Consider the following 11,458-nt stretch of genomic DNA (forward strand, 5'->3'; position numbering starts at 1 on the left):
CCCACGCTATTTCTTCTCCTGATTCGGGTGGATTGATACACGCCTCCTCTCTTCTCTTTTCTGTTTCTTTTTGTAGAAAGCCACCGCGTGAATCATACCCGTGTCACCCTCACCGAAGGGGCAGTTTCATGTCCCGTTTTTTGTGAGTAATTAAGATTCTTGGAGAATTTGAGCATTTTGACACTGTCTTCCTTTGATTTGGAGATTGAGAGCTCCTGAGTTATGTATTTGCATGACCCAAAAAACGGATTTATCTTGAATTATCACTCGACTGTAGTTACTAATATAAGACGAACTAACTATATATACAAAGCTATCCCTGCTGAAGTTAAGAGCAGGAAGTGCATGCGATTTGCCCCGCAATTCACTGGCAAAGTTGGCCGGATCTGTTGGCGATATCGTTTCATAATCTAGAAATAACTTGCACCTTTCGACATAAGTTAAAGGACACACCAGCATTATTTAAGGATGGGTCGTGTCCCTTGTGTGACATAAAAAAAAATATATATGAGCTTCATTTAATTCAGCTTCTTCTAGTTCATTGGACCTGTATCTGAGATCCGATTATGTGTCATTGTCTGTCCTTTTCTTTACAGGTTGCTATGATTGTTTCTGCAAATGGCATGAGATGAACATGGTTACTGATGTGTGATTTTTCACACATTTTTTATATATAATTTTTTATATATAATTTTTTCACATTTAGAGCCTCTCGGGAGCGTACGCCTTAGCGCGCGCACACCACCGGAGGACTAGATAGTAGGTCCTGAAGAATGCTGAGCAAAAAGCACTAAAAACAGCAGAAACATGTCGACCAATTTTTAGGACTCGGGTTCCCTAACTCAGAACCTTGTTTAGTCCACTCATTATGTTTTTAACCAATGCGGGTTGGCCATCATTAACATTTTTGAGCAGGTTACAACCTACGCATTTTTTAAAATTGCACTAACACTTCACGAATAGTCACTTCTAATTTGGGCACTGTTCCACTCACCACATCCCGCTCCGCTGTAATCAGGCGTTGTAGCACGCTAGGGTGATATTCGGTCACCCTAGCGGGGACCCGATGATGAAGCATGTCACCAACTAGTGGTGAGTGAGGGTCCTTCAATAAGAATAGAGTTCCTCCTTTGTAGATTGTTACCTCCAAGGGGTGAGCCTCGTACCAGACGGTATATTAGTGGAACAGTCAGTATCACGTGGATTAGGACTAAGACACTATACACTAGGGGGTACTGGCTTATCTAACCATTACCACACAATCAATGGAACCGAGGTTGTATTTCTCCCAGGTTCTTTTCTCACTATCTTTCACGAAGTCACTCCTTTGTGTTTTTTATGAATTAAGCCCGGGGTCTAGGAGTGTCCACTCATACCCTCTCTCTCTTGTTGTTGATACACATAGAGGGTACCCCACCAGAGAGATATCTAGGGCACGCAAACGTGCACAAAACAACCATAGGGGTGCCCTCCTTGAATACAATACCCGGACGACAGAGGAGGCAGATTTCCTTACTTGTGTCACCACCTTTTCGCCTGCCTCAAACGAAATCAAAAAGATATTCAAACGACACTGGCAAATCTGAACACAGGCAACCTTAATCTTACCACACCCAGATTTGCCTTTAAAAGGTCAAGGAATATTAAGGATATTCTGGTGCACACTAGACCAAAGAAGGCTGAGCCACCTAAACAAACCACTCTGTGGCAACTACCGCCTGTACGGGGACACTACCCGTGCGGCTCCTTCAGTGTGTGCCCCTTCACCAGCACATACAAAACTATCCTCCTGACGGACACCTTCAGCTGGGAATTACGGGGTCACACGAACTGCAACATTCCCAACTGCATCTACTTATTGAGATGCCCATGCGGTCTCCAATACGTGGGCATGACCTCCCGCCCCGTCAAAATCCGAATCTTTGAACATAGAAGCAACTTCCGTTGCAAGAAAACAAACACTAAGATGTGCAGACACTACTTAGAACAGAACCACACGGCTGACTCATTGTCCTGGCTAGTTCTTGAAACCTCCCCAGACAGATCCAAGCACAATCTTTTCCTGATGGAACAGAGGTGGATACACCGATTATCCACAGATAGCCGGGGATTGAATGAGGATATTCCATGGAGCGCTCTGTGAACACGTCTCTGCATATACATCCCTTATCTGCCTAGCGACCTATGCCTAGTTCAATGTACTTCCTCTGGTTTGCCCCAATATTTGAGACTATGGTTGATTCCTGTGACAATATCTGTCTAACAACACTGAATAAATGCCAGGTTAAGAGACCAGACAGAATATGGCTAATTCGCTTACCACTGCACAACGTTGCCACATAGCGATAAAACCCAGGCTATATTTACTTACTTTTTTTATACACTACCCTCCACTCCATCATGGCCGCCCGATCAACCACCTTAAGCACATGACCTACCGGGGAGTTCTACTTCCTGTTTGGGATTCTTAGATCACACCCGGTTTGCTACTTAATAAGGAGAAACACGACCGGCTCTCCACTATCCGGACCCGGTGAGATGGGTAGGCATTACTGGCCCTGACACAAGCAGTAGAAAGTAAGTGTACCATCTATACAACGCCAACACTGGGGCTCTAACTACTGGAAAAACATGTATCTAGGGTTACTACTTACCTTAATACCAGCCCACCCTTATCCTTCCCTCCTCAGCCTCAACCCCTATTGCTTCTCCCTTGATGTCAGACCCACCGGGTACTGTTGACACCCCATAACTCTAACCTTTAGGTAAGTAACAGTATTTCCGATCCCCTGGGTCTGCGATTAAGTTTTAATGGATACTGCTGCTACCAGTTTTTTAACTTGTTTTTAACCACATACTAGTCACTATCTCCACTAGTATGTCACTTTTTCACAGTGTGTTCACGGTCACTACAGGGTCACATGTTGTTACTTACCTGTGGTAATGTTCTCCTTTGTCTCCCCTCTTTAGGCAAGAGCAGGGTCAAACAGGTAGTACAACTTATGTGCTGTATTTAACACTGATACTAATCATTAGGTCATGTTTTGTAGATTGTAGTTTTTTACTAGGTCCTGAAGAATCGCAGTCAATGTACTAGAAGCGAGAAACATGTTGACTACACCATTTGCACTTTAGTCCCGGTCCAACCTGGGAAACCAAAGTTCCCATGAACACCGGTTGCCCTTGATTTTAATTATGGTAGAGGACCACCAGAATAAAATTGTTTTCCGGTACCTTGTACCACATTTTATCCTTACCCGCACTATCTACTCTGTCCTGGCCCCTCACCCCCACTTCACCCATAGGCAGTTGGATAAAAGATCTCCGATAAAGAGCCCCTCTTTGAGGTGAGCCCGTTGGGCATTGCACCGCCTGCCCGACGAGGAGCATTGCCTATGATGAAGCATGACACTCGCAAGGGTGTGTGAGGCCATTATATCCAACAAATTGGATACCCAGGGGTGGTCCTCCATTGAGCACTAGCCCTTATACCTTAGTGACCTTCTCCTTCTTTTTTTCTCCCCCTAGGAACAGCCCAGTCATCTCTCTTGTTGTCTTTGATAATAATCTCTTGAGTGTTATGGAATTTTGTTCACTGCTGTGAAAAATCTGAAATTAAAAAAAACGTGAAATGATTCCTTAAGGAACATTTTTTGTTGTGTTATTGATTATACCCAGTTCCTTGGGAATATTGGGTTGCCCTATTATTGTTTTTGAGAGCCTTTCCTGTGCTCACGTGGCCCTTCAGAGCTCCTTTGGCTGCGCCTGTGAGGATGCGCCTTGAGCAACAGGGAGTGGACAGTGGCGGCGAGGGACCAACTGAGCTGCCTGGGCCCATGGGAGGAATAAAAATGATGCTCACAGAAGCAATATAAATAGAATAGAACAGAGCACCGTTTATAGGAGATGATCTAACCTGCTACTTGTAGCTTTAGAATATTTGGATTGACCAGTAATAATACGAAAGGGAATTTCTGAATAATCTTTGTTACACAGAAGTATGCCCTTTGAGCTTCGTAGATTCTTACATTTATTATTTTCATGATTGCTACTACAGGGTTATCTGGAACACTAGTTGGTGGATTTCCGCCAATGATTTAAAGGAACTCAGTGAAGTATGGTCTGTTCCAGAGCCTACTGCGTGCCAAAGCGAATCAAGGAAAATAGCCATGATTGAAAGCTCCCCCCCGTCCAGCATATCTGCTTTACAATACGCCTGAGCAGTGACAAATTTGAAATTTTAAAAAACAGGAAAGGCTCTCAGCACGTGCAATGATGTACACACGGGATGACAAAGCTGCACTGTCCTGGGTGCGGACATATTTAAAGTAGACATCAGGGTTGATACCTGTATGGATCGCAAAGCGCTTTGACGCAACAGTGTGCCGCTGTGAATTCACAATAACGTCATAATTCATGACGCTGAGCAGGGCTATATAGGCAGGCGTATGACTGGTAAGGTTGTTAGTCGGACATTACTTGCAAGATGATAACGGGAGTCCGATGGCCTGGCCCTCGCTGACGAGGAACCAAACTCTCTGGGCATGGGATCCGGGGCCTGTGGATTTCGCAGGCAGAAGAATATTCTGCTGATAGGCGTCTGCATGCTGACCTTGATGTGCCTGAGGTCCGTGCTCTACCTGTTCAAGCACTTACAGGAGAAAGTGCAGAGCTCCGTGAACCTGCTCCTGGAGTTCAAGCTGCAGCAGGAGACGCTCTTTGCGCAGCTGGAAGTGATGTATGAGCAGCGGCCAGGCTGGAGCAGTCCCTCCAGAAGGAGCGTGTGGAGCACAAAAAGACCAAGGACGATTTTGAAGTATTTAAATCAGAAACTCAAGAAGCCCTGAGCAAAGAGAAGGAAGACGCCATGAACCACTTCCTCGCCCTCCTCTCTCACCACAAGATCCTGAAGAACCATCATGATGAAGTGAAGAAGCAGCTCCTGGACTTGAATGAGCAGTATTAACTCTCTAAAGCTGGAAAACCGGCAAACGTTGGAGAGCCACAAACAGAAATATGCACAGCTTCAGCGGGAGAATGAGGAACACGTGGGGATGCTGCTGGCTATGATATCGAAACTAATGGAAGAAAGTATGGTTCTTAGGAATGCACATGAAGAGCTCAGCTCTCAGCTGCTTAGTGCGCAGGAGCAGCTGAATCCGATGCGCCGGATGAATGAAGCTCTTCAGAGGATACCAAGCTTCAAGCTGTTCACAGCCCTGAGGCACCAGCAATTCCAGTCACATGCCCCAGATAATACGCGTTTCTGAGTCTTTAAAGCTGAATTGCAGCTTATTTGCGAACAGACTGGCCTACAAGCAAATACTCTGGAGACACCGACATACTCTGGGAAGAAAACCCCAGAAGGTGCTGCCCAGGAGCATCTGAGTCAGATGCACCAGCTGAATGAAGCTCTTCAGAGGATACCAAGCTTCAAGCTGTTCACAGCCCTGAAGCACCAGCATTTTCAGTCACAGGCCCTAGATAATAAGCCTTCCCGAGCCTTTAAAGATGAATTGCAGCGTATTCGCGAAAAGACTGACCTACAAGCGAATACTCTGGAGACGCCGACAGACTCTGGGAAGAAAACCCCAGAAGGTGCTGTCCAGACTGCAGAATCTCACCCAAAAATATTGGTACCCCGGACAGGGTCTCTTGAAGTTCTGCCACAGCCAGCCTTGCCTCTGTGGCTAGCGAAGGATAGAGATGGCAGTGCCCTGCGTTTCTAGAGGACGGTGGATAGCATCCAGGCTGGAGACGAGATGCTGAAAGAATTATAGAACATAAACTTCACCATCAGATCATATGGCAAATTTGTAAATATTGTCCATATACTTTTGGAAAAGTGTCAGAAACCACTGCACATGTCAGAAACCGGGAAGCAGTGGATATTTGAGTTGCCATACATGAATGGACATATGGATTCAAACCTATGCAATGTGAATAAGATGTGTTTTTATGTATCTTATGAGAAAAAACTATAAAATATTTGGTTCTTTGATAATAATCTCTTGAGTGTTATGGAATTTTGTTCACTGCTGTTACAAATTTGAAATTTAAAAAAATGTGAAATGATTCCTTAAGGAACATTTTTTGTTGTGTTATTGATTATACCCAGTTCCTTGGGAATATTGGGTTGCCCTATTATTGTTTTTGAGAGCCTTTCCTGTGCGCACCTGGCCCTTCAGAGCCCCTTCCGCTGCGCCTGTGAGGATGCGGCTTGAGCAACAGGGAGTGGACAGTGGTGGCGAGGGACCAACTGAGCTGCCTGGGCCCATGGGAGGAGTAAAAATTATGCTCACAGAAGCAATATAAATAGAGTAGAACAGGGCACCGTTTATAGGAGATGATCTAACCTGCTACTTGTAGCTTTAGAATATTTGGATTGACCAGTAATAATCCGAAAGGGAATTTTTGAATAATCTTTGTTACACAGAAATATGCACTTGGAGCTTCGTAGATTCTTACATTTATTATTTTCATGATTGCTACTACAGGGTTATCTGGAACACTAGTTGGTGGATTTCCGCCAATGATTTAAAGGAACTGAGTGAAGTATGGTCTGTTCCAGAGCCTACTGCGTGCCAAAGCGAATCAAGGAAAATAGCCATGATTGAAAGCTCCCCCCCGTCCAGCATACCTGCTTTACAATACGCCTGAGCTGTGACAAATTTGAAATTTTAAAAAACAGGAAAGGCTCTCAGCACGTGCAGTGATGTACACACGGGATGACAAAGCTGCACTGTCCTGGGTGCGGACATATTTAAAGTAGACATCAGGGTTGATACCTGTATGGGACACAAAGCGCTTTGACGCAACAGTGTGCCACTGTGAATTCACAATAACGTCATAATTCATGACACTGAGCAGGGCTATATAGGCAGGCGTATGACTGGTAAAGCTGTTAGTCGGACATTACTTGCAAGATGATAACGGGAGTCCAAGGGCCTGGCCCTAGCTGACGAGGAACCAAACTCTCTGGGCATGGGACCTGGGGCCTGTGGATTTCGCAGGCAGAAGAATATTCTGCTGATAGGCGTCTGCATGCTAACCTTGATGTGCCTGAGGTCCGTGCTCTACCTGTTCAAGCACTTACAGGCGAAAGAGCAGAGCTCCGTGAACCTGCTCCTGGAGTTCAAGCTGCAGCGGGAGACGCTCTTTGCGCAGCTGGAAGTGATGTATGAGCAGCGGCCAGGCAGGAGCAGTCACTCCAGAAGGAGCGTGCGGAGCACAAAAAGACCAAGGACGATTTTGAAGTATTTAAATCAGAAGCTCAAGAAGCCCTGAGCAAAGAGAAGGAAGACGCCATGAACCACTTCGTCGCCCTTCCCTCTCACCACAAGATCCTGAAGAACCAGCATTAAGAAGTGAAGAAGCAGCTCCTGGACTTGCATGAGCAGTATTAACTCTCTAAAGCTGGAAAACCGGCAAACGTTGGAGAGCCACAAACAGAAATATGCACAGCTCCAGCGGGAGAATGAGGAACACGTGGGGATGCTGCTGGCTATGATATCGAAACTAATGGAAGAAAGTATGGTTCTTAGGAATGCACATGAAGAGCTCAGCTCTCAGCTGCTAAGTGCGCAGGAGCAGCTGAAACCGATGCGCCGGATGAATGAAGCTCTTCAGAGGATACCAAGCTTCAAGCTGTTCAAAGCCCTGAGGCACCAGCAATTCCAGTCACAGGCCCCAGATAATAAGCGTTTCCGAGCCTTTAAAGCTGAATTGTAGCTTATTCGCGAACAGACTGGCCTACAAGCAAATACTCTGGAGACACTGACATACTCTGGGAAGAAAACCCCAGAAGGTGCTGCCCAGGAGCATCTGAATCAGATGCACCAGCTGAATGAAGCTCTTCAGAGGATACCAAGCTTCAAGCTGTTCACAGCCCTGAAGCACCAGCATTTTCAGTCACAGGCCCCAGATAATAAGCGTTCCCGAGCCTTTAAAGATGAATTGCAGCGTATTCTCAAAAAGACTGACATTTCAAGCGAATACTCTGGAGACGCCGACAGATTCTGGGAAGAAAACCCCAGAAGGTGCTGCCCAGGAGCATCTGAGTCCTGAATGAAGCTCTTCAGAGGATACCAAGCTTCAAGCTGTTCACAGCCGTGAATCACCAGCATTTTCAGTTACAGGCCCCAGATAATAAGCGTTCCCGAGCCTTTAAAGATGAATTGCAGCGTATTCGCGAAAAGACTGACCTACAAGCGAATACTCTGGAGACGCCGACAGACTCTGGGAAGAAAACCCCAGAAGGTGCTGTCCAGACTGCAGAATCTCACCGAAAATTATTGGTACCCTGGACTGGGTCTCTTGAAGTTCTGCCACAGCCAGCCTTGCCTCTGTGGTTAGCGAAGGATAGAGATGGCAGTGCCCTGCACTTCTAGAGGACGGTGGATAGCATCCAGGCTGGAGACGAGATGCTGAAAGAATTATAGAACATAAACTTCACCATCAGATCATATGGCAAATTTGTAAATATTGTCCATATACTTTTGAAAAAGTGTCAGAAACCACTGCACATGTCAGAAACCGGGAAGCAGTGGATATTTGAGTTGCCATACATGAATGGACATATGGATTCATACCTATGCGATGTGAATTAGATGTGTTTTTATGTATCTTATGAGAAAAACGATAAAATATTTGGTTCTTTGATAATAATCTCTTGAGTGTTATGGAATTTTGTTCACTGCTGTGACAAATTTGAAATTTTAAAAAACGTGAAATGATTCCTTAAGGAACATTTTTTGTTGTGTTATTGATTATACCCAGTTCCTTGGGAATATTGGGTTGCCCTATTATTGTTTTTGAGAGCCTTTCCTGTGCGCACCTGGCCCTTCAGAGCCCCTTCCGCTGCGCCTGTGAGGATGCGCCTTGAGCAACAGGGAGTGGACAGTGGCGGCGAGGGACCAACTGAGCTGCCTGGGCCCATGGGAGGAATAAAAATTATGCTCACAGAAGCAATATAAATAGAGTAGAACAGGGCACCGTTTATAGGAGATGATCTAACCTGCTACTTGTAGCTTTAGAATATTTGGATTGACCAGTAATAATCCGAAAGGGAATTTCTGAATAATCTTTGTTACACAGAAGTGTGCACTTGGAGCTTCGTAGATTCTTACATTTATTATTTTCATGATTGCTACTACAGGGTTATCTGGAACACTAGTTGGTGGATTTCCGTCAATGATTCAAAGGAACTGAGTGAAGTATGGTCTGTTCCAGAGCCTACTGCGTGCCAAAGTGAATCAAGGAAAATAGCCATGATTGAAAGCTCCCCCCGTCCAGCATACCTCCTTTACAAAACGCCTGAGCTGTGACAAATTTGAAATTTTAAAAAACAGAAAAAGCTCTCAGCACGTGCAGTGATGTACACACGGGATGACAAAGCTGCACTGTCCTGGGTTCGGACATATTTAAAGTAGACATCAGGGTTGATACCTGTATGGGACGCAAAGCGCTTTGACGCAACAGTGTGCTCCTGTGAATTCACAATAATGTCATAATTCATGACGCTGAGCAGGGCTATATAGGCAGGCGTATGACTGGTAAGGCTGTTAGTCGGACATTACTTGCAAGATGATAATGGGAGTCCGAGGGCCCGGCCCTCGCTGACGAGGAACCAAACTCTCTGGGCATGGGACCCGGGGCCTGTGGGTTTCGCAGGCAGAAGAAAATTCTGCTGAAAGGCGTCTGCATGCTGACCTTGATGTGCCTGAGGTCCGTGCTCTACCTGTTCAAGCACTTACAGGAGAAAGTGCAGAGCTCCGTGAACCTGTTCCTGGAGTTCAAGCCGCAGCAGGAGATGCTCTTTGCGCAGCTGGAAGTGATGTATGAGCAGCGGCCAGGCTGGAGCAGTCCCTCCAGATGGAGCGTGCGGAGCCCAAAAAGACCAAGGACGATTTTGAAGTATTTAAATCAGAAGCTCAGGAAGCCCTGAGCAAAGAGAAAGAAGATGCCATGAACCACTTCGTCGCCCTCCCCTCTCACCACAAGATCCTGAAGAACCAGCATGAAGAAGTGAAGAAGCAGCTCCTGGACTTGCATGAGCAGTATTAACTCTCTAAAGCTGGAAAACCGGCAAACGTTGGAGAGCCACAAACAGAAATATGCACAGCTCCAGCGGGAGAATGAGGAACACGTGGGGATGCTGCTGGCCATGATAACGAAACTAATGGAAGAAAGTATGGTTCTTAGGAATGCACATGAAGAGCTCAGCTCTCAGCTACTTAGTGCGCAGGGACAGATGAATCCGATGCGCCGGAATAATGAAGCTCTTCAGAGGATACCAAGCTTCAAGCTGTTTACAGCCCTGAGGCACCAGCAATTCCAGTCACAGGCCCCAGATAATAAGTGTTTCCGAGCCTTTAAAGCTGAATTGCAGCTTATTCGCAAACAGACTGGCCTACAAGCAAATACTCTGGAGACACCGACATACTCTGGGAAGAAAACCCCAGAAGGTGCTGCCCAGGAGCATCTGAGTCCTGAATGAAGCTCTTCAGAGGATATCAAGCTTCAAGCTGTTCACAGCCGTGAATCACCAGCATTTTCAGTTACAGGCCCCAGATAATAAGCGTTCCCGAGCCTTTAAAGATGAATTGCAGCGTATTCGCGAAAAGACTGACCTACAAGCGAATACTCTGGAGACACCGACATACTCTGGGAAGAAAACCCCAGAAGGTGCTGCCCAGGAGCATCTGAGTCAGATGCACCAGCTGAATGAAGCTCTTCAGAGGATACCAAGCTTCAAGCTGTTCACAGCCCTGAAGCACCAGCATTTTCAGTCACAGGCCCTAGATAATAAGCCTTCCAGAGCCTTTAAAGATGAATTGCAGCGTATTCGCGAAAAGACTGACCTACAAGCGAATACTCTGGAGACGCTAAGAGACTCTGGGAAGAAAACCCCAGAAGGTGCTGTCCAGACTGCAGAATCTCACCAAAAATTATTGGTACCCCGGACAGGGTCTCTTGAAGTTCTGCCACAGCCAGCCTTGCCTCTGTGGCTAGCGAAGGATAGAGATGGCAGTGCCCTGCGTTTCTAGAGGACGGTGGATAGCATCCAGGCTGGAGACGAGATGCTGAAAGAATTATAGAACATAAACATCACCATCAGATCATCTGGCAAATTTGTAAATATTGTCCATATTCTTTCGAAAAAGTGCCAGAAACCACTGCGCATGTCAGAAACCGGGAAGCAGTGGATATTTGAGTTGCCATACATGAATGGACATATGGATTCATACCTATGCGATGTGAATAAGATGTGTTTTTATGTATCTTATGAGAAAAAACTATAAAATATTTGATTCTTGGATAATAATCTCTTGAGTGTTGTGGAATTTTGTTCACTGCTGTGACAAATTTGAAATTTTAAAAAACGTGAAATGATTCCTTAAGGAACATTTTTTGTTGTGTTATTGATTATACCCAGTTCCTTGGGAATATTGGGTTG

General features: G+C 45.7%; 1 pseudogene; it reads left to right on the plus strand.

Moving 5' to 3' along the window:
• The first annotated feature begins 9,643 nt into the window (after nucleotides 1–9,643).
• LOC144783250 (Golgi integral membrane protein 4-like) lies at nucleotides 9,644–11,099 on the plus strand (annotated as a pseudogene).
• The last annotated feature ends 359 nt before the right edge of the window (nucleotides 11,100–11,458 follow it).

The sequence above is a fragment of the Lissotriton helveticus genome, chromosome 9 (assembly GCF_964261635.1).
Source record: "Lissotriton helveticus chromosome 9, aLisHel1.1, whole genome shotgun sequence".
NCBI classification, from domain to species: Eukaryota; Metazoa; Chordata; class Amphibia; order Caudata; family Salamandridae; genus Lissotriton; species Lissotriton helveticus.